The sequence below is a fragment of the Mirounga angustirostris genome, unplaced genomic scaffold, assembly GCF_029215605.1.
Source record: "Mirounga angustirostris isolate CCGP_5_RB_7025 unplaced genomic scaffold, mMirAng1.0.hap1 SCAF_2, whole genome shotgun sequence".
In the NCBI taxonomy this organism is placed as follows: Eukaryota; Metazoa; Chordata; class Mammalia; order Carnivora; family Phocidae; genus Mirounga; species Mirounga angustirostris.
In genome coordinates this window covers 144,596,299-144,619,617 of record NW_026991710.1, presented here as the reverse complement: position 1 = coordinate 144,619,617, position 23,319 = coordinate 144,596,299, and the positions used below count along the sequence as shown (strand labels likewise).

The 23,319-nt window shown below is 37.7% G+C and overlaps 1 long non-coding RNA gene and 1 pseudogene across 4 annotated transcripts in view; one reads left to right on the top strand and one right to left on the bottom strand.

The window, feature by feature from the left end:
* Positions 1-21,043, bottom strand: part of LOC123848094 (uncharacterized) — an 88,874-nt gene extending 67,831 nt beyond the window's left edge. For all 4 annotated transcript variants that reach the window (XR_010409637.1, XR_010409636.1, XR_006791666.2 and 1 more), the window contains exon 1: positions 20,770-21,043. This is a non-coding gene — a long non-coding RNA (uncharacterized LOC123848094). The remainder of the gene's footprint in view (positions 1-20,769) is intronic.
* LOC123842103 (ribose-phosphate pyrophosphokinase 2-like) lies at positions 15,110-16,170 on the top strand (annotated as a pseudogene).
* Positions 21,044-23,319: the final 2,276 nt, after the last annotated feature.

The window sequence follows — 23,319 nt, the reverse complement described above, 5'->3', positions numbered from 1 at the left end:
ATCAAGTATGTGATGTAAAGCATCAAAATGCAAGTATTATCTAGTATATCTCACATGAAAACTAATTAAGACAATGTGTTGGCTCATACTTGCCCTACACAGAACCACTACAAAGTGAACAGCTCTCTCCTTAATGTTAGAATGTACAGCCACCCCCGGGAAGACAAATTCAGAACTCAAACTCCCCAGATGGGAGTTCTGAGAAGCAGGTCTGTAATCACAACTCTGGTAGATGTCCCATGCCACCTAAATCATGTGAGTCACCAATGAGTACAAATAGGGACAGTTAAAACATAAAATGATGAATTCAGTGCAATTAAATTCTAGTTTATTTAAAGAACCTAAATGTTTTCTCCATGGAAATGGTAGCAGGGCACAGGAAAGACACTCTGCCAGAAACTCCAAATGTAGTACAATCTCAAGTATCAGCATCTAGTGATAAAAGGTGTCTCTTAAAGCTTACTATTTGGTAAGTATGCATTCAAAATATGAAGACAAATCTAATCCTAAGATGAAATAAATTTGTTGTGATTAAACATAATAATGATACCATATCTAGAGAATGCAGTTGAAATAGAATAATATAAACCATTTCATTATAACTTAAAATGGTTCACTACTGTTTTCAGAATTCATCACTTTAAATCTAATGTGAAGGAGCTGTACATGAAGACAATTTTTGTAGTTAAATTTAAAGGCATCTTATGGGGTACCTGGTTGGCTCAGTCGGTAGAGCATGTGACTCTTGCTCTCAGGTTTGTGAGTTTGAGCCCCACATTGGGCATAGAGATTACTTTAAAAAATAAATGGAGGTTGGGCGCCTGGGTGGCTCAGTTGGTTAAGCGACTGCCTTCGGCTCAGGTCATGATCCTGGAGTCCCTGGATCGAGTCCCGCATCGGGCTCCCTGCTCGGCAGGGAGTCTGCTTCTCCCTCTGACCCTCCCCCCTCTCATGTGCTCTCTCTCTCTCATTCTCTCTGTCTCAAATAAATAAATAAAATCTTTTAAAAAAAATAAAATAAAATAAATGGAGGCATTTTAAATAACACCAAAAAGATGCTAAATATTAAGAAAGGAAAATTAATTAAAGTGCAACATGATGACATGTCTATTTCAGGTAAGTAATGGGGAAAAAAATCTGAAAATGATGGTATCATTTTAAGTCTGCCAGATAAAAGTAGAAGATGCCATTGTTTATCTGCAAAATGACCCAATCTCAAACACATTCATGCAAGCAGGTGGGAAGAATATTATGTAATTCATTTAATCTCGGTAACTGCATAATTTAGATATAATTATCATCAGCATTTTACAGCTGAGGAAACCAATGATCAGGGAGGTAAAATTTAGGCCAACAATAAAAAAGAAAGAAGGGAAGGAAGGAAGGAAGGAAGGAGAGAAAGAAAGAAAGAAAGAAAGAAAGAAAGAAAGAAAGAAAGAAAGAAAGAAAGAAAAGAAAGAAAGAAAGAAAGAAAGAAAGGAGGGAGGAAGAAGGGAAGGGAAGGGAAGGGAAGGGAAGGGAAGGGAAGAATGAATCCATGGAGCAAAGCAGTTAGGATTTGTACTCAGACAATTCAGATCCAAGGTCTGTACTCCTAACTACTACACTAAACTGACAAGAAATATAGAGCCTAGTAAGTAACAAAATGGGACCATAAGGGTTATATCAGAAAACCCAGAGTTCACAGGAAAAAAAGGTGTCAAGAATAATGCCAGGAATCCATATAGTTTTTCCTTTTCAGAGAAATTACTACAGCCTATACCATACCCATGCATGGTATACCACAGAGTACTTACCTGGGTCTAGAAACATGAAGTAGCAGAACCTGTGATTAATTGCCATAGCTTGAGAAGGATGTTTAAAACCATAAATCTGGATTCCAAAATCTGGAGGGTTTTCAAATAACCATCCTCAAGAATGTCTGTGTGGTCTCAAGGTTGTACATATCTACTCTGACGTCAACAGAGACTATACGGCAAGGCAACCTCCCATTTCGAACCTGCTGCTGAGGAGCAACTCCAGTAGACATTACGTTATTAAAAGGCTAAGGGTAGAACTGGAAAAGCTCAGGAGCCTGATTCTTTGCTCTTCCAAATTCAAGGGGAAGAGTCAGCATCCACTGCCTGAGTGTCACCGTTGTACATGCATGTATTTTATTGCCAGCCTACTTAGCTTCCTTTACTTGCCTGTATCATCATCTTTTGTAAATTTCCTGTGGTCTGCAATACCCTCCCACTAACTTTCGTTTGGATCCTTACCTCTGGGAATTTGCTCCTGGCACTCCTCATCTAAACCTCTTCCTACTCATATTTGTTTATCCAACTCCAACCCAGCCCTCAAATATAGTTCAGAAATTCCATCCTATCTTAAAGTCTTCTACGAGGATTCTGGAAATGATTTCTCCTTCCTATGGATTTAATCAAATTAGTAGTTGAGCACATGTGAATCTATAGTTCACATCTGACCTTTAATTATGTACCTCATAGAGTAGTTGTAAAAATTAAACTTGATAGTGAAAATAATTAATGTAAAATGTTCAGCACAGTTTGTGGCAGATTAAGTATTCGGTGTTAGCTATTGTGATTATTTCTGATTTTTTATTATTACATTATTTATCCTATTCTTAAACTATGATTTTTTTTAATTTCATTATATGTATCCTTTGTCTTTTCAATAAAGATAAAGGCAATATTATATCCAGTTTTCCCAAAATTTCCAAAACTCCTAACATTGTACTGAATGCAGAATGTATTGCCAGGAAATACTCAGATGGTTAAAAATGGGACACTAAAATTGTTAACAAATACTACCTTTTTATGCTCTGCAATTTCTGAACCATGTTCAGGTAGTAAAACAGGTGGGACTATTCTTATCAAAAGATTTACAGTGCAAAATAGTTGTTAAAATCTCTGTCAAGGCAATAAACTGTCATTCCAACAAATAACTAGGTGGTCTTGGCCCTAAGATCTCATGTGAGTTGTAAATTCTAGGGAGAAGATGTTTTATAGCCAACCATCAATCTGCCGACATGTCTCCACATAAATTTCCGAAGGCTAGTGCTGGCTCACAAATTTCCTTGTCCGATGTAGTCCACAAGATTCTAAAACCCTAAGTAGGCAGACACATTGACAATGTACCTATTTGTGTTTTAGAAATATCATTTTGGAAGCAGCTTAGAGAAAATAAATTGTTTGTGGAGAGATGAAAACAAGGAAAGCTCTGGAGACTCTTACAAGAGGCCAGAGGAGATACACTGAAGACTTGATCTTATGCAATGCAAGTGAGGACCCAGATGTCTGGAATGCCCCCTCTCTTGTGCCTTTCCAAATACTGCTTTCTCCACACTCAAGTCCCCCTACTTTATAAAGCATTTCAGGGGCACCTGGGTGGCTCAGTCGTTAGTCTGCCTTCAGCTCAGGTCATGATCCCAGGGTACTGGGATCGAGCCCCGCATCAGGCTCCCTGCTCAGTGGGAGGTCTGCTTCTCCTCTCCCACTCCCCCTGCTTATATTCCCTCTCTCACTCTCTCTCTCTGTCAAATAAATAAATAAAAAATCTTTAAAAATAAAATAAAATAAAGCATTTCAGAATCTGGATTCTATGAGTGTAGTGAATTCTACCATGGCTGAGGTCACATGTCCGATATCACAGATCTCATATTTTTTCTCACAGCTTACAAATTAATTTATTGTCCTTAGGGTTCATTGATATTACTCAAAGCACAATCCAGTACTCTGAGAATTTCAACTTGATCTTTTCTCTCTACATTTTCAACCCAGATTTCTCTTTACTTTTCACTTATTCTTTCCCAGAAGGTAAGATGAAATTAATTAATAAATAAACATACAAGGATAATATTCCACTCTGCTAGTAATCAAACAATTTAAGGTATCATTATTTAGCTGTTTAGCAAGAAGTTAATTATTTTTCAAATAACAACCAATACTTCCAAAGGTGAAGTAAAACCGGTAAACTCATATCTACTGAAGACAGTGCAAACTGCTTAGAAAACAAGTCATAAAAAGCTATGAGGAACCTCATCCCTCTCCCCAAACAAGGGTCATGTCCTTTGACCTTGTAATCTTACCTGTGGAAAATTATCTTCAAGAGATAATCAATATGAAGGAAAAACTTTGCTCACAGAATGTGCTCATTGCAACGCTGCTTAAAATAGGCAAAAATTGGGAGCAGTTTTAATGATTTCTTGATTACCTACTGTACAATAACATAGCACCTTATGTTTTTCCTTTCTCAGCACCAATTCGTTTCTCACAACATCTAGTAATTTTTTGTAAGTAAATGGAATCAAGACAAAGGAAAAATAAAGCAAAAGCAGAAGTGAAGTTAGTGTACAAAATGCATGTGAACCCAATTACCCAAGGGTAATTGCTATTGCCCAAAATGACATGGCACAAAGATAGAATAATAGTAAAGTGATAGAACCCAGAGACATGCCCCAGATAGTCTGCTCCAGAGACTGAGTGTTTAACCATGTCTTTCTACTGCCTCCCCATTGCTTGTCCTTCCAATTGTTCACAATTTAAAAATATGATAGCTCAGTGAGATTCTGAATGTCAAACAGAAATCCCCATAAACTGAAGTACAGATTTTAAAACTCTTCTAGAAAGTAATATTTACCAAGAGACTTATTGTTCTAGAAGTGACCATTCGCTTCTAAAAATCTACTACCTAAAACAAGTATGACATATTGAGGAATTATGGTGAATTTTTTAGGTGTAATATGGTAGAGTTGTAATTTTAAGACTCTTTATCTTTCAGATGTACATATTGTCATCTTACTGATGCCTGTAATTTGCTTCAAAACAACCTGGGGCATAGAGTGTGTAAATAAAACAGTATTGGCCATGAGTCTTTAATTATTGAAGCTAGATGATGAGTAGATGAAAATTTTACCGTTCTCTTCTCTTTTGTATCCATTTGACATATTGCATGATAAAATGTCATCAAAGATACACATGATCTGTGTGCAAGGATGAGCATTAGAGGGCTGTGTGAAATAGGCCTTATAGGTAGTAAATGAAATATTCAACAGTGGGGAAATCATTATAGTATATCTATATGTTCAAGTATATGTAACCACTAAGAATTCTTATTTTCAATTGCTAATGATTTAACAAAAATGTTCATAATAGAACATTAACTGAGAAAAGATTTGTATAAATATGAAAACCATGTGTAATACAGTTTTGTGGAGGAGGACCTTTTTCCACAGAAAATATTTAGGAACATATCAAAATATCAACAATGGTTATCTCTATGTAGTCATAGGTGATATTTGTATGCTCTTCCAAAAAATTTTCTACATTTTCCAATATTTATACCATGACAGTAAACTATTTTTATATTCAGCAAAAAAAATCAATGTTATTAAGGAATTTAAAGAGCAAAAGAGGGGTGCCTGGGTGGCTCAGTTGGTTGAGTGTCCAGCTCTTGGTTTCAGATCAGGTCATGCTTTCAGGCTTGTGAAATAGAATCCTCTGTTGGGCTCCGTGCTCAGTAGGAAGTCTGCTTCTTCTCTCCCTCTCCCTCTGCTCCTCCCCCCACTTGTGCTCTCTTTCTCTCTCTCTCTGAAATTAATTAATTATTTTTAAAAATGAGTAACGAGCAAAAGAAACCTGACTGTGCAGGGAGTAAAAGAATCTCAGGACACACTGTATTTTGGTGTCCTTACCATTAGAGCTCTAATGTTGGAGAGACTGGGGCACAGTCCCATTATCTCCCTAACTGACTGGGCTGGCAGCTACTCACCTGCTGGCACTCTGGAAGCAGGGCTCCTGGACCTGAATGGGACCTGCCTCTCCAAATGTCCTTGGTCCACATGCTTTGCATATTGGAAAGATAAGGAGAGTGGAGTAAATATAAAAAGAAAAATTATAAAAAGAAATCAATGACTGATAAAGTCATGAAAAATGAAGGTATATTATACATTATGTACAATGTAAATAGTACTGTTTCTAGGTGTCTCAATAAAATAGAAAAAAGTATTTGAAGTACACTAAAAAAAGGCAACCTGAGTAGAAGACTTAGTAAATGTCAAAGGAAAATGTGAATTTTCCATTAGTTTAAAAATTCTTGAAACAAAGGAAAATGAAAATGCAACATTCTGATACTTATAGGATGCAGCAAAAGCAGTTCTAAGTGGAATGTTTATAATAATAAACACCTACATTAAGAAAAAAGAAATATCTCAAATAAACAACCTAATTTTACAATTCAAGGAACTAGAAAAAGAAGAAAAAAACTAAGCCAAAAGTTAGCAGAAGGAAGGAAATAAATATCAGACCAGAAATAAATGAAATAAAGAAGAGAAAAACAAAAGATCAATGAAACTAAGAGCTAGTTTCTTTAAAAGATAAATAAAATTAGCAAACCCTTAGTTAGACTCACCAAGAAAAAGAAGAGCCAGGCTTCAAATAAATAAAATAAGAAATGAAAGGGAGACATTACAACTGATATCATGGAAATAGAAAAAAATCATAAGACTACTATAAATAATTATGCATCAATAAATTGGACAACTTAAGAGAAATGGATAAATTCTTATAAACATACAAACTACCAAGAATCATGAAGAAATAGAAAATTTAAATAGACTAAAGCAAGCAAGGAGATTGAATCAGTAGTCCAAAACATCTCAACAAAGAAAAGCCCAGGACCAGATGGTTTTCCTGGTGAATTCTACCAAACATCTAAAGAATAAACACCAATCATTCTCAAGCCCTTCCAAAAAACTGAGGACAGAATATATGCAAAATCATTTAATGAGATCATTATTTTGATGCAAAACCAGGTAAGGACACTACAAAAAAAAAAACTACAGGTCAATATCCCTGATGAATACAGATGCCAAAATTCTCAACAAAATAATAGCAAACTGAATTCAAGAACACATTAAAAGATCATACACCTTGATCAAGTGATATTTATCCCTGAGATGCAAGGATTTGATCCACAAATCTATAAATGTGATACATTAATATAAAGAAAAAAACATATTATCTTGTAAATAAATGCAAGAATCATTTGACAAAATTCAACATCTCTTCCTGATAAAATCTTTCTTTTTTTTAAAGATTTTTTTAATTAATTTATTTATTCTAGAGAGAGAGTGAGCATGGAGAGAAGCAGAGGGAGAGGGGCAAGCAGACTGCACTGAGTGTGGAGCCCAGCTTAGGGCTTGATCTCACAACCCCAAGATCATGACCTGAGCCAAAACCAAGAGTCAGAGACTTAACCAACTGAGCCACCCAGGTGCCCCATGATAAAAACCTTTCAAGAAATTGGATATAGAAGGAATGTATCTCAACATAATATAGGCCATATATGACAAGCCCACAGCTAATCTCATACTCAATGGTGAAAAGTTTAAAGCTTTCCTTCTAGGATGAGGAACAAGACAAGTGGGCCCACTCTCACCACTCCAATTCAACATAGTACTGGAATTCCTAGCCAGAGCTATCAGGCAAGAGAAAGAAATAAAAGGCATCCAAATCAGAAACAAATGAAATTGCCTGTTTGCAGATGATACATTCTTATATCCTGAAAACCCTGAAGACTTCCCTTCAAAACTTAGGCCTAATAAATGAATTCAGGAAATTTGCATGATGCAGAATCAACATATATAAATCCATTGTGTTTATATACACTACCAATGAAATATCTGACAAAGAAATTTTTTAAAATCCCATTGGCAATAGCACCAAAACAATAAAATACTTAGGAATAAATTTAACCAAGGAGGTGAAAGATCTCTACACTGAAAATGATAAGATTTTCATGAAAGAAATTGAAGAAAGATATCTCATGTTCATGGATTGGAGGAATTAATATTATTAAAATGTCCATACTATCCAAAGCCATCTATAAGTTCAATGTAATTCCTATCAAAATTCCAATGGCATTTTTCACAGAAATACAAAAAAACAGTCCTAAAATTCGTATGGAATCACAAAAGACATCAAATAGCCAAAGCAATCTTGGGAAAGAAGAACAAAGTTAGAAGCATCATACTTCCTGATTTCAAACTATACTACAGAGCTATAGGAATCAAAATAGTATGGAATTAGTACAAAGACAGACACAGAGACCAATGGAGCAGAATTGAGAGTCCAGAAATAAACTCCCACATATTGAGTCAACTAATATTTGACAAGAGAGTCAATAATACTCAGTGGGGAAAAAATAATCTCTTCAATAAATGGTGCTGGGAAAACCAGATAATCACATGCAGAAGAATGAAGCTAGACCCCCACCAAACTCCTAGAAGAAAACATAGGGTAACAGCATCTTGACATTGATCCTGACAATAACTTTTTAATATGACAACAAAAGCACAAGCAACAAAAGCAAAAGTAAACAAGTGGGACTGCATCTACTAAAAACTTGTGAACAGCAAAAGAAACAATCAACAAAATGAAAAGGCAACCTATGGAATGGGAGAGCATATTGACAAACCATCTGATAAGGGGTTGATATCCAAAATGTCTATGGAACTCACAGAACTCAATTGTAAAAACAAACAAACAAACAAAACAAATAAGCTGATTGAAATGGGCAAAGGATCTCAAAGGACATTTTTTTCAAAGAAGAAACACAAATGACCAACAAGTACATGAAAATATGCTCAACATCACTCATCATCAGGGAAATGTAAATCAAAACCACAATGGGATATCATCTCACATCTGTTAGAATGGCTATTACCAAAAAGACAAGAGATAAGTATTGGTAAAGATGTGGAAAAAAAAGAAATCCTCATGTGCTGTTGGTGGGAATGTAAACGGTACAGCCATTATGAAAAACAGTAGGGAGGTTCCTCAAAAAATTAAAAATAGGACTGCTATATGATCGAGCAATCCCACTTCAAGGTATATATCCAAAGGAAATGAAATCACTATCTTGAAGACATGTCTGCATGTCCATGTTCACTGCAGCATTACTCACAATAGCCAAGACATGGAAACACCGTAAGTGTCTGTTAATGGATTAATGGATAAAGATGTGGTTTATATGCATACAATGGAATTATTCAGCCACAAAAAAAGAAGGAATTTCTACCATTCGTGACAACATGGGGAAACCTGAGGGCGTATGCCAAGTGAAATACGACAGAGAAAGACAAATACTGTATGATTTCCTTATATGTGGAATCTAAAAATATTGAACTCACAGAAACAGAGATTAGATTGGTGGTTGCCAGGAGCGAGGTTGGGAAAAATGGGTTAAAGCAGTCAAAGATACATACTTGTAGTTATAAAGTGAGCAAGTCCTTAGGATCTAATGTGTAGCATAGTGACAATAGTTAACAATACTGTACTGTATACTTGAAAGTTGCTAAGAGAATACATCTTTTAACTTCTCACCACAAAAAGACAAAAGGCAACTATGTAAGGTGATGTAAGGTGTTAACTCCCTTCTGTGGTGATCATTTCACAATATACATGTTTATCAAATCACCACATTGTATACCTTAAACTTACACAATGTTATATGTCAAGTTTATTTCAAAAACTCTGGGAAATAAATACATTATAAATAAATAGGTCTCTAATGCTGGGCGGTGGGGGGAAAACAGATTAGGTTGAAGACTCAACAATGGACAAAAGAACAATGTGAATGTTGGCCTAGTTTAAAAACTCCCAGTCCAAAATCTTTGTCCTTCATCCTCATTTATATTCATAACAATGTCAAAGGGAAGCTCCTTGCCAAGTCCTGATGACTGGGTACATCTGATTGTCATGTTACTGGAAAGGACATCACGTAGAAGTTGTTCATCCAGAACATCCAGTGTTCTTGCCTGGGCTTTAACTTTCGGACAGTTAGAATATTTTCTAAATGCTGGATTCATCTTTGGATTTAAAGTGGATAAAAAAAGGCCCTTGTCCCAAATGATTCTCTGGCCTTTGAACATATGCTCTCGGTCAAAAAAAAAAATTTTTTTAAGTCTAATCTCAAAAGAGTAGCTTCAGTAAGAGTGTGAACTTACAGCACCTCTCTTGCTAGGTGTTAAAAAACTTCATGCTCTGACTCTACCAAATTCAAACAGCTCCTCCTTAGATTACAGTTCCTCAGCTCATGGGAACTTATATCCGAAAACCATTTAGAATCATTACAGAGGTATGTAAAAATCATTCTAATCTTTGTTGATTCCTCAGCTTCTAATCTTATTTCTTTGGCCTCAGAATTGGCAAAAAATATATATATATAATATCCATATGAATTTTTGTCACTTGCTTTACAAAAATTCTTGTTAAATAAATTCTGATCTTCAAAGGATATTTCCATTTCTCTTTATCCTTTTCAGAAACTGATGTCCAGTAATGCATATTACAATACAACTCTGCACAATTCTGAAGAATGAAGCTTTAACTCACCTAACAGCTGCTATCCATCAAAACTCTTATGCATCCGTATATCAAATATAGCACAAAAATATATTCATTTTGCCAAAAGGCCTCAGGTTAAATGATTTCATTTTGTGGGTGATGTTTTCAAATACTATCTCAAAGCCTTTCTACAGGAAGGAAAAAGGGCAAAACAAAAAAGCAACCATTTAATTACAGTTAATCTTTTAAGTAAAAATGAGAATTCCAGAATTCTAAAATAAACATCATTCTTTGTCATATAGTGTGAGTTACAGGGAAAAAAAAAAAAAAGAAAGAAACAGATATCTGAATCAGTAAATGAGTCAGAAAAGCTCAGAAACATGCTTCGCTTCATAAAGCCCAGGACCTTCAGAAATCATATTACTGAACACCTGTGCCATGGAAGATTTATATATTAAAGTTCATGCTGCAACTAGAGGTTCCCTGCAATATCAATTTCAAATGACAATCTGAGGTTTTTTACAGCAGCAATTGTCAGAAAAAGTCATTTCACTTATTATTATTCATTTCACTTATCCTATAGCATATTAGCTAGATAGTGTATTGATCCTTGCTCCATCAAATTTTGGCATTCACAACACAGACAAATTTTTGGTTTGAAAAATAAGTCAGTATTATAATCTACTCAGTGATAACAGTGATGACATTGACAAAATTATGGCTGGGTAGGTTATGGAATTGAGGTGAGTCAAAAGGAATTCCTGTTTCAGAATAAAAATGCCTTTTATCTATACTCACATCTCCTTAGGGCACATGTTAAGAGATTACTTAAACTGCTCCACAAATCAGGATAAATATATAGCCACATTTTTATTTTTCTAATTAATTAATAGCTTGAGCATCACTTGCCATATTAGCAGGAAATTCAGCATTCATTTAGTCAACAAATATTTATTGAGTGACCACTATGTACCAGTTGCTGGTCTATGCTTGGGACACAAAAATAAGCAAAGCATACAGGAATCCCTGCCTTCAGTTAACTGACACTCTACTGCATCTTTCTTTGGAGGCACTCCCTCCCAAATTTCCCAAAACCTAACCGCTTTCTCAGTCCCTATATGAGAATGTCAGTCCAACTTCTACACCCAAGCAAAGAGAATCTTTATTCTTCTGACGATTCCATCAATGCCATTCTTCTTGCTGGCACATTGTGGTTGATACCCCTGATCCCAGTTCAATAGATGATACTGACACTAAATCTTATTTTGATGCTAGTCAGCTGGGCTGATATTCATTTGGTTACCACACAAGCCCCAAGTGGATCTTAAGGAGAAGATCACCCAACTCCCTCTAAGTTAGAACAAACCAGAGCAAGGCTCTCAATTGCCTGAATTCCCATAGTTGCCAATTCTCAGTCTGCCCCCAAGGAGTCAAGTCCAGGAGCACTATGCTTAGGCACCATCCCTTTGTAGCCCTTGAGACTCGAGCCCTCTTCCGTTCTAAGAAATACACATTCTCAGATATCAGGCAGGGGCTCCCCTTCCATCTGGGAAACCCAAAGAATCTGATTATGCCTCTCTTCTTAGAAAATAAAAGTATCCTTTTCAACCTGTAGAAGGCATTACACTATTCACTCATTCATTTATTCATTCACTTACCAATACTTGTTGACCACCTACTCTCTGTCAGATATTGCTCTTAACCCCATTTACCTCCAGGAAGACCCTTTTTGGAGAAAGCTGCCTTTATACCTATAAGGCATGACAAGATGACTTTCTGACAGTTCTCTCCCTAGAATAAAAGGGGGGGGGGAACATAAATGGGACTTACCACTGGACATCCTATTATAAATAACAACAACAATAAAAAAAAAGTGTTTAAACATCCAGGTGATAGTGAAAACAGTGACCATGGAAATAATTATCAATTCCTTTACAAATAATATATTAAAATTATTTTAGGAAGGAAACATATCTGAATTCTGAAATTACCCAGCTTTGCAGCTGTTTGGTTGCTTTTTTTTCAAAAGCTCATGTGAATTATTTCTACCAACATGAAAAAAGAAACAAACAACAACAAAATTATTTAATCAAGTATTCATTTTTTTTTAAGATTTTATTTATCTGAGAGAGAGAGACCACAAGCGGTGGGGCAGGGCAGAGGGAAAGGGAGATACAGACTCCCAGCTGAGCAAGGAGCCCCATGCCAGGCTCTATCCCAGGACCCCGAGATCATGACCTGGGCCGGCAAACACTTAACCGATTGAGCCACTCAGGTGCCCCTTAAGTATTCATTTTTAAAGAAAGCTTTCTGCTTAGGACAAGTCATTGACTTGGAAGGTTGGAAGAGTCCAATCCAGTCTTAGCTCCTGAATGCCCCGGACCATGGTTCATGGCCTATGCATGATGCCTCTGAGTTCAGACCAGTCTCCCCCATGAGCCCCCCTCCCACTCCCCCATGCTTTAATAGTGCTGCCAGTAACATCATACTATCTGGCTCCCTATGGCTTCAAACTATTGGTACCAAATATTATATTTCTGAGTCATATAATTCCTCTTCTCTGTGTAACAGGCCCTGAAATATGTGAAGAAGCTTTGAATCCCCATTTTTCCTCTTACAGCTATTTTCAATTATTCTCCTGCAACTGTTCTCAAATGGCATCCTTTCTAGTCCCTTCATAAAATAGTCACCATCTTTTGAACATACTTCATTTGTCCATATACCTTTTAAAGAATAATGCCAATACCCTTTTTATCTGGAATTTACAGTTTGAAAAATGTTCCTTAAGGAAATAATCTGGAATCTGAGCAAATATTTATCTATCTTAATGTTCATCACATTATTTATAGTATTTAAGAATGATAGTACAGTGGGGCACCTGGGTGGCTCAGATGGTTGGGCGTTTGCCTTTGGCTCAGGTCATGATCATGGGGTCCTGGGAGCGAGGCCCACATCGGGCTCCCTACTGAGAGGGCAGCCTGCTTCTCCCTCTCCCTCTGCCTGCCGCTCCCCCTGCTTGTACTCTCTCTCGCTAATAAAAAAAAAAAAAAAAAAGAATAGTATAGTATACCTATATGATAAAACTTAAAAGCATGTTAAAGAAGTAACTGAATAATATTTAAATGTTCACTATATGTTGCCAAGGAGAAAAAAGAGATTACAAAAGACCAAAAAATTAAAAATAGAGCTACCCTATGACCCAGCAATTGCACTACTGGGTATTTACCCCAAAGACACAGATGTAGTGAAAAGAAGGGCCATATACACCCCAATGTTCATAGCAGCAACATCCGCAATAGCCAAACTGTGGAAAGAGCCGAGATGCCCTTCAACAGATGAATGGATAAAGAAGATGTGGTTCATATATACAATGGAATATTACTCAGCCATCAGAAAGGATGAATACCCAACTTTTACATCAACATGGATGGGACTGGAGGAGATTATGCTAAGTGAAATGAGTCAAGCAGAGAAAGTCAATTATCATATGGTTTCACTTATTTGTGGAACATAAGGAATAGCATGGAGGACATTAGGAGAAGGAAGGGAAAAATGAAGGGGGGGAATCGGAGGGAGAGATGAACCATGAGAGACTGTGGACTCTGAGAAACAAACTGAGGGTTTTAGAGGGGAGGGGTGTGGGGGGATGGGTTAGCCTGGTGATGGGTATTAAGGAGGGCAGGTATTGCATGGAGCACTGGGTGTTATACGAAAACAATGAATCGTGGATCACTACATCAAAAACTAATGATGTATTATATGGTGACTAACATAACACATAAAATAAAATTTAAAAAAAAAGATTACATGGGGCGCCTGGGTGGCTCAGTTGGTTAAGCGACTGCCTTCGGCTCAGGTCATGATCCTGGAGTCCCAGGATCGAGTCCCGCATCGGGCTCCCTACTCGGCGGGGAGTCTGCTTCTCCCTCTCCCACTCCCCATTTGTGTTCCCTCTCTCACTGTGTCTTTCTCTGTCAAATAAATAAATAAAATCTTAAAAAAAAAAGATTATAAAAGAATGTATAATAAAATCATTTGTGTGTATGTATCTCTGTGTGCATAAACCTGGAAAAATATATAACAAACATTAACAATGGTTCTCTCTAATTGATGGGATTATAGATGATTTTCCAGACTTTCCAGATTTTTGATAGTGAAAATACATTACTCTGTAATGAAAACAAATAATAAATGTTATTTTTTTAAATCATATTGGCAAAAGCTGAAAGCAAAAACTGAAGGTGTGGCCTGATCAACTCCCAGCGAGTGGAGTACCACACCCTTACCTAATTAATGCCCTTGCCCTAACACTGCATAACATATTGCTGGGTTTGTGGCCATGTTACAGAGTTGATTCATCTTGAGAATATTCTTCTTTGTTGCCTTCAAAACATTTCACAACTATTATCATTAAATCTCTCATCATGTCCTTGAACATTAGCTGGTTTTTTGTTTTGCTTTGTTGTCATTCATAATATTTTCATTCTTAAAAAAATGACTCCCGGGGCACCTGGGTAGCTCAGTCATTAAGCATCTGCCTTCGGCTCAGGTCATGATCTCAGGGTCCTGGGATCAAGCCCCGCATCAGGCTCCCTGCTCCGTGGGGAACCCTGCTTCTCCCTCTCCTACTCCCCCTGCTTGTGTTCCCTCTCTTGCTGTGTCTTTCTCTGTCAAATAAATAAATAAAATCTTTAAAAAAAAAATGACTCCCATGATGGTCACCTTGTTCCTCCCTCCCCTGGTAGCCCCACTGAGCCTCCACCATGCCCAGCGTGGCACGTTCAGCAATGGTTCATCCCAAGACCTTCCCAGAAACTGGTGAAGAGGTGGGCCTGCGTGTGAGCAAAGTGATCACCAAGAAGTTCAGCCATCAAGATACCAGAGTGGAGACTACTGAAAATGTGTGAGACAAAGCTGTCTATATCATACAGAGTGACTATGAAGACATTAATGATAATTAAATGGAATCTCTCATCATGATCAACACTTGTAAAATTTGCGTCATCCATATGCCCAACAAGAATTTTTTTAAATGAGCCATGCTCCAATTTCTACAGAACTTGTAACCAATACAATTTCAGTAACAAGGCAGATATGCACTTCTCAGTTACAGAGATTTTTAAAAAAATATTCTTGTAGAGGGGCGCCTGGGTGGCTCAGTCAGTTAAGCATCTGCCTTTAGCTCAGGTCATGATCCCAGGGTCCTGGGCCCATCGTCCAGAGTCAGCTCCCTGCTCAGCGGGGAGTCTGCTTCTCCCTCTGCCTCTGCCCCTCCCCCCACCTCCATCCCACTCTCTCTCTCTCAAACAAAAAAATAAAAGCTTTGAAAAAAAATAGTCTTGTAGATAGTTTATATGCAGAACCTATAGTCCGCAGTGGATTCAAGAAAATACCACAGAGTGGAGGAACTATATCGTTGTTTTCCCTAATTGCAGACAGACTCAATGCTGAATTTACTTTACAAAGAATGAAAGCCATTGGGGTGGATAGGGTGATTTTGTTTGATGTTAAAGACTGTGTGACTATCCTTGTGAATGACAAGACTGACACTTGTCGCCAGGATGTCACATTGCGGACAGCTACTCTTGGCTGAAACCATGAAAGTTTAAGATATTCTTACTCATGGAATCTTCTTTAACCAGCTATTTCCAGAATAAATAAGGCTGACTTTAAGGCTGTCATTGTCAAAACTACAGTTCCCAAAGAGGACAAAATGAAACTGCCCTCCAAAATTCAGGCTGTGGCAATTTTACCGATCTTGGTGAGGCAATCTAGAACACAAAACAGTGAATCTGTTTACCTATTTTGTCATGTCCCACTGTAAAATACTGTGTTTTGAACTATTCTACTAATAACATAATTATGTGTTTTAACAGTTCAATTATACCTGTTTATAAATGTATGTGTTCTGAACTATTATACCCTGGGATATTTTTGCTTGTTTTTGTTTTGTTATGCTTCTAATGTTAAGACTCTCCAATACTAAAGCAAAAAATTATATAGTGCTTGATATTTATTCCTATCAAACTTCTTGTACTATTTGGTTCATCTCTCTACCCATGTTGAGACCTCTTTCATCTGATTCCATCATTTGGTTTCTTTATTAATCCTCTTAACTCTGCATCACTCACAAATTTGACAGACGTGTCTTCATCTCTTTATCCAAATGCCTAATGAATGTACCAAACAGAATTTGGGCCAGGATAAAGCCATGATACTTACCATCAGGAAGCTGTCATCAGATAAACACCTTCTGGATGAAGGTGTTCAACCAGAAACTCATCAAGCCAGCAGTATTATGATTTAGCCCATACGTCTCCCCTCTGTGTGATATCATATGATACCAACAAAAGACTTTACAGAGGATATTTGACTTTTTCAAAAAATTAAAGTGAACTCTTTGTTTCACACTTATACCAATGAGGTCAAAAATTTATTAAACCAGGGGTGAGCCGAACCTGAAGAGTAAAGAGACCTATTCAAACTTGGTTGCAATTACTGTCTCAAGCAGAAAAATGCATCACCCAAAGCATTCACTTCCTGACCTGACATTTCACCATAGACCTATGGTATTTCTTCTGCCCTATAAATAGGAATCAGAGAGACCAAGTTTTATTCTCTCCATTTATTTCACAATGCCTAGAACACAGCTTTATACATGATACTGTGGAGTCTACTCCCTGCCTGTCTCAGGTCAGGATGCTCCTGCCAAAATAGAAGTGTCTGTCACTGCCCACTAGAAGTCCAGGGGTCACTTGAGCTTACTATTTCCCATGGCATTGCAGAGAGAGGCATATAAATAGATCAGCCAAAATATGTGTCATGCTCAAGGCAGGGGGCATAACACTGATGCCCTACTCAACAAATGATGAGGTAATTGGCTAAAAATACCTCTAGGTGTAGGTAGAGAGATGTTGCTACTGATATGCCCCCAACATTTTAGTTGTTGATATTAGCTATAGATGACTTCAAATGAAGCACAGTAATCCCTCCATTTAATAACAATAATGATCCCTTACTTCAGACAGCTGGTTGAGCAAGGTCATCCCAGAGCCACAAGGCTTGGACATGTGAATGGTATATGCATTCCAGATAATTAATCACTAGCTATCAGACCACTTCTGGGTATGGATCCAGGCTCTGCCTAGCCTTTTGCTTATTTGCTTATTCAATGCTCTCTTCCTGCCTCACCTAAACTTTCATTATCCCTCCCACACAAAAGTCCCCGACCTGCTTCTTTTTCTCTGACACTAGAACTCAATGTGTCCCCTCTCCCTGAAGCATTAGCAACACAGAACATATTTATCTTTTTCTAAGGTAGAAAATGGATATTTTTTTAGAAAAAAAAAAATTGGCCAGCCTACACCCTTTGGTGAATAAAGAGATTCTTTATTATGTCTTAGGGAATTTCCAATTTCCCCAAAGATTCTTCTAAATACTTCAGGAACAAAACCTTGTGTTTTCACATCGAAACCTTTCAGATGAGTCTGTGCTGCACGCAAAATGCAAAATCAAGAAATGCTTGCTCTGTGCACAGATCAATGACTCAATACAGGTTATATAAGATATTCGGAACGTAGTGAGTTCAGAGAACTACAGCTGGAGGTCTAGGCATGTAACACTGCGCGACACTTCTTAGAAAAGACAGCAAAGACATTAGGACCTAGAAAACAGCGAGATGGAGAAATTCAGGAGTTTTCTGCCTCAATAGACCAGGGAGTTGGGGCAGGAAAAGGGGGCTGAAGCAGAGATCGTGGATTCCAAGAGACTGGCACAAACATCAGGGAAGAATGTTCAAGTGCAGGGAAAGATTCGGAAGAGTTATAAATCACTTTCAAGGTCTAAGCAGAAAACAACTAGCTGAATCCTATGGCTTAAAACAAGTGCAGGAGAGCCCCTTAGTGTTCTGGCGCATAAATGCTGCTCCACGTCCAGCTCCACGTCCAGCTCCCAGTGCCCCTCCCGCACGCATGGCCATGACTTCGGCGCTCTCCCTGCCCAGGGGAAACGCTCCTCTCCAAGGGCGCCAAACCCGATACAGTTGATGTAGTAAGGCGTTCAGAGATGTTTTTAACATGTCCCATTTCATAGCCTACCCACGCTTTTTATAGAAAAACTAAATTCAAAAGAGAAAACAACTTGCAAGAGAGTAGCATGAAGAGAAATCTGAGGAAAACCTACAGGACCAGAACCCCGAAAGTCTTCCTCACTGGCCCTAAGCTTTTCCTCTTTACTGGGCCACCTCCAGGCTCTAAGTTGGCTTTTCAAACTGGTTTACGATGAAAAGTAATAATAATAGGGGCGCCTGGGTGGCTCAGTTGTTATGCATCTGCCTTTGGCTCAGGTCATGATCCCGGGGTCCTGGGATCGAGCTCCGAGCTCCGCATCTAGCCCCGCATGGGGCTCCCTGCTCCGAGGGAAGCCTGTTCTCCCTTTCCCACTCCCCTTGCTTGTGTTCCCTCTCACTGTGTCTCTCTCTGCCAAAATAAATAAATAAAATATTTAAAAAATAAAAAAAAGAAAAGTAATAATAAAAGGCTTAGATAGCATATTTATACAAAATAAATTTCAGTTTCCTCTCTTGAGTTCACTTTCAGCAGACAGACATGCTCTAGGTCCCCCCCCCCCAAAAAAAAGGTGCCAAATGCTCTTTCATTACTAAATATGTTTCTGGCAAAGTTATTGCTATACTTTCACTTGTACCTCCATAAACTGGGTCTAGTTAACACCTCCCTCTCCTCCACAGCAATACTAAATATGAGCTGCAGTTTAAAAGATTTGAAGTTCCTGATGATTAAAAAGGCTCTGGTGCAGGCAGACTGCTTTCTAGACAACTACTAATCACAATATCTACCAATTATTGAAGCTCTTGTATGTGCTATCCACACTAAGGAAGACGTACATTCTATGTAAAATACTAAAACTTAGAGAATGTTGGGAATTTATCCACACACATATCTAAACTGCAAATTTAAACCCAAGTGCGTCTCCCAAAACTCAGATGCTTCCCATTAATACCCTACTGCCTCGGGGTGCCTGGGTGGCTCAGTTGGTTAAGCGACTGCCTTCGGCTCAGGTCATGATCCTGGAGTCCCTGGATCGAGTCCCTGGATCGAGTCCCGCATCGGGCTCCCTGCTCAGCAGGGAGCCTGCTTCTGCCTCTGACCCTCCCCCCTCTCATGTGCTCTCTCTCTCTCATTTTCTCTGTCTCAAATAAATAAATAAAATCTTTAAAAAAAAAAAAAATACCCTACTGCCTCTCCGGACCTACTTCAGTGTGGGAAGATTGATGCAAAAGAAATATTTCACTATGAACATTTCATTATCTCTTTCTTAGACTTGTGTTTCCCTCTTAGAGTAATTCTACTTATTTCTTAATATCCAAATCAGTATATATCAAACATCATTTTAACAAGTGTTATAATTTTATTAGTATTTATTTTTATACTTATTTTCAAATAAAATACTTCATATTTCCTCTCAAATAAGGCTCCCTCGTTTTCCAAAGAGGAATTAATTCATTTATATCACCAAAACTCACAAAGCGTTTTAGTGGCACAACTAGGCCAAAAATACGTATTTTTTAAAGATTTTATTTATTCATTTGAGAGAGACAGAGACAGAGTACAAGCAGGGGGAGAGGCAGAGCAAGAGGGAAAAGCAGACTCCCCACTGAGCAGAAAGAATCCTGAGATCAAGACCTGAGCCAAAGGCAGACACTTAACCCTCTGAGCCACCCAGGCACTCTCAAAAATACATATTTACACTGTACTTCTCTGCCTAGTCCTTTCCATATGCCATGATTCCTATGTGACTTTTTGGCCTAGTCTCTAATTTTTTTCCATGATGTGGTTCCACTTACCCAACTGCCAAATACAGTGTAAAATAATTATTCATTTATTCCAGAAATATTTATGTATTACCTCAGATGTCCCAGGCACTAAGAGAGCACCTAGTTCTGGACTGTCTTCAAGGAGTTTACCAATTATGGGAGAGGGGCAGACCTATGTGCAATGTTATGGATGTTGTGATAAATCTGCAAAGGGTAATGGTAGGAAGTGGTGAAATAAATCCAGGAAGGACACTCACAATAAGTTTCAAAGTGGCAGGTGAACTTTGAGATAAATTATTCATGTAGCCTTTGTAAGTCATCTTTCTGGGTCACCTACCCACACACACTTCCTTTCCACTTCCTTATGCAATCATCACCTCTCCCTTCCTCCTACTCACTCAGTTCCTACCCAGCCATGTGCAACAAATTGCCTCAGTTATACTCCAGAGTATTTAAGATATTCCCTAGCAGCACTGATCTCAATTTATAACACCACACGATTTAAAGTGGACAGCTTCTGTAACCACTGTAATACTGCATGGGTTTCTAAGAAAACAGACTACCAAATCAAATAAAGTGTGAAGTCCAAACCTCATCCATCTCAGTCCCAATCGGAGTCCCAATCAGAGTCCCAAACAGAGTCATCCTGCAGTGTAGGCACTGCTGACCACAGCAACTCCATCCATTACTGGCACATCACAAGTAAGACCCAGCCGCCCTTAGAAAGGCTCCGTATGCTTCTCTGAAGAAAAACAGACACGCACACTTTCTCTTCACAAGAACACAGCTGCATAGCAACGAGCACGGAGCAGCTAGGAAAAAAAAGAACACTCAAATGCCCTGCCAGCCAACTCCACCAAGTCAAACCTGGAACTAATATAACATGTTGACAAAGCTATTCCTCCAGCACCCACACATCCAACAACAGCAGCCAAAACAAAACCCTAGAACCTGTCAAGTGAGCATGTTTTTCTATTGTTCCATAGATCCCACTGTCATCTAGATGCTAGCTGTTTACATGGATTCATGCCATGCTCACATAGCCAGTTTTAATTTCAATTATTGCCTATTTGCAAACTCACTGAGGATATAAACAAAATACGAATAGATCATCCTTCATCTTAAAAATTTTATAAGAATAATATTCACAATATGCATTTCTGTCCTCCTTCTCCCAAATGTTGCTAAAGCAACTTTTTTTAAAAAACATCTAGTTCCAGGTTTTAACATTCCCCTTGCCCCCCAGTCCTATTAGCTCAGCAAGGTGTTTTCTCAGAGTCGAACATAAAACGTCAATCAAACACTGTGAACTCACATGACTAAGTTGGATATCTTGTAAATAACAGCACCTTAAACTGTTAACTCAGATATTGGCCAACACTCTTCCAATCACCATATAGCATCTTCTTCTGCTTAAAAAACAAAAAACAAAAAACCGTATGCCTTATAAATATCTTATGTGCATATAATTCTATTTTTCCCAGCTTTATTGAGATAAAATTGTACAATGTAGTGATTTGATATCCATACGTATTGCAAAATGATTACCACAATAAAGCTAATTAATATATGCATCAACTCAGAGAGTTACCATTCATTTTTGTGGTGAGAACTTTAAAAATCTATTCTTTCAGTAACTTTCAAGTATATAATACGGTATTATTAACTATAGTCAGTATGCTGTACATCCCCAGAATTTACTCAAACTAGAAGTTTATAGTAACCACCTTCAACATTTCCCCCAACCCTGCCCCTGGCAATCACCAATCTAATCTCTGTTTCTAAAAGTATAATGTTTTTAGTTTCCACCTATGAGTGAAATCATTCAGTGTTTGTCTTTCTCTATCTGACTTATTTCACTTAGCATATGCCCTCAGGTTTATCCATGTTGTCACAAATGGTAGGATTTCCTTCTTTTTGTGGCTGAATAATTCCATTGCTTGTGTATAAACCACATCTCCATCCATTCAGCCACTGACAGACACTTAGCTTGTTTCCATGTCTTGGCTATTGTGGGTAATGCCACAGTTAACATGGGGCTGCAGACGTCTCCTCAAGATAGTGATTTCATTTCCTTCAGATATATACCCAGAGGTGATATTGTAATCCTATTGGGAATTTTTTGAGGAAATTCCACACTATTTTTCATAGTGGCTGTACCAATTGACATTCCCACCAATAGTGCACAAGGATACTTTTTCCTCCACATCCTTGCCAACATTTGTCTTTTTGATAATAGCCATTCTAACAGGTGTGAGATGATATCTCATTGTGGTTTTGAGTCACATTTCCCTGATGATGAAGGATGTTGAGCATGTTTGCACGTACCTGTTGGCCATCTAAATGCCTTCTTTGGAAAAATGTCTTTTCAGGTCATTTGCACATTTTTCAATTGTTTTTTTGTTTGTTTGGGGGGGTTTTCGGTTTTTTTGTTTTGTTTTGTTTTGTTTTGTTTTGTTTTGTGTTTTGCTATTGAGTATGAATTCCTTAGGTATCCTTTTGGATATCAATCTCTTAGATATATGGTTTTAAATATTCTCTCCCATTCCAGAAGGCTGCCTTTTCATCTTTTGATGGTTTCCTTTGCACAAGCTTTTTAGTTGTGTAGTCCCACTTGTTCTTTTTGCTTTTGTTGTTTGTGTTTTTGTTGTCATATCAAAAAAAAAATCATCATTGCCAAGAGCCATGTCAAGGAATTTTTCTCCTAGTTTTCTTCTAGAATTTTTACAGTTTCAGGTCTTACATTTAAGTCTTTAATCCATTTTGAGTTAATTTTGGTGAATGGGGTAACACAAAGATTTAGCTTCATTCTTTGGTATGTGATTATCCAGTTTTCTCAACACCATTTATTGAGGAAACTATTCCTTCTCCCACTGAGTATTTTTAGCTCTTTTGTCAAATATTAGTTGACTATATATGCAGGGGTTTATTTCTAGGTTCTTGATTCTGTTGCATTGGTCTCTGTGACTATTTTCATGCTAATACTATACTGGTTTGCTTATTATAGCTCTATAGTATAGTTTGAAATCAAAAAATATGATGCTGCAAGCTTTGCTCTTCTTTCCTAAGATTGCTTTGGCTATTCAGAGTCTATTGTGGTTCCATATGAATTTTTATTAGTTTTATTCATTTTTAATGTAT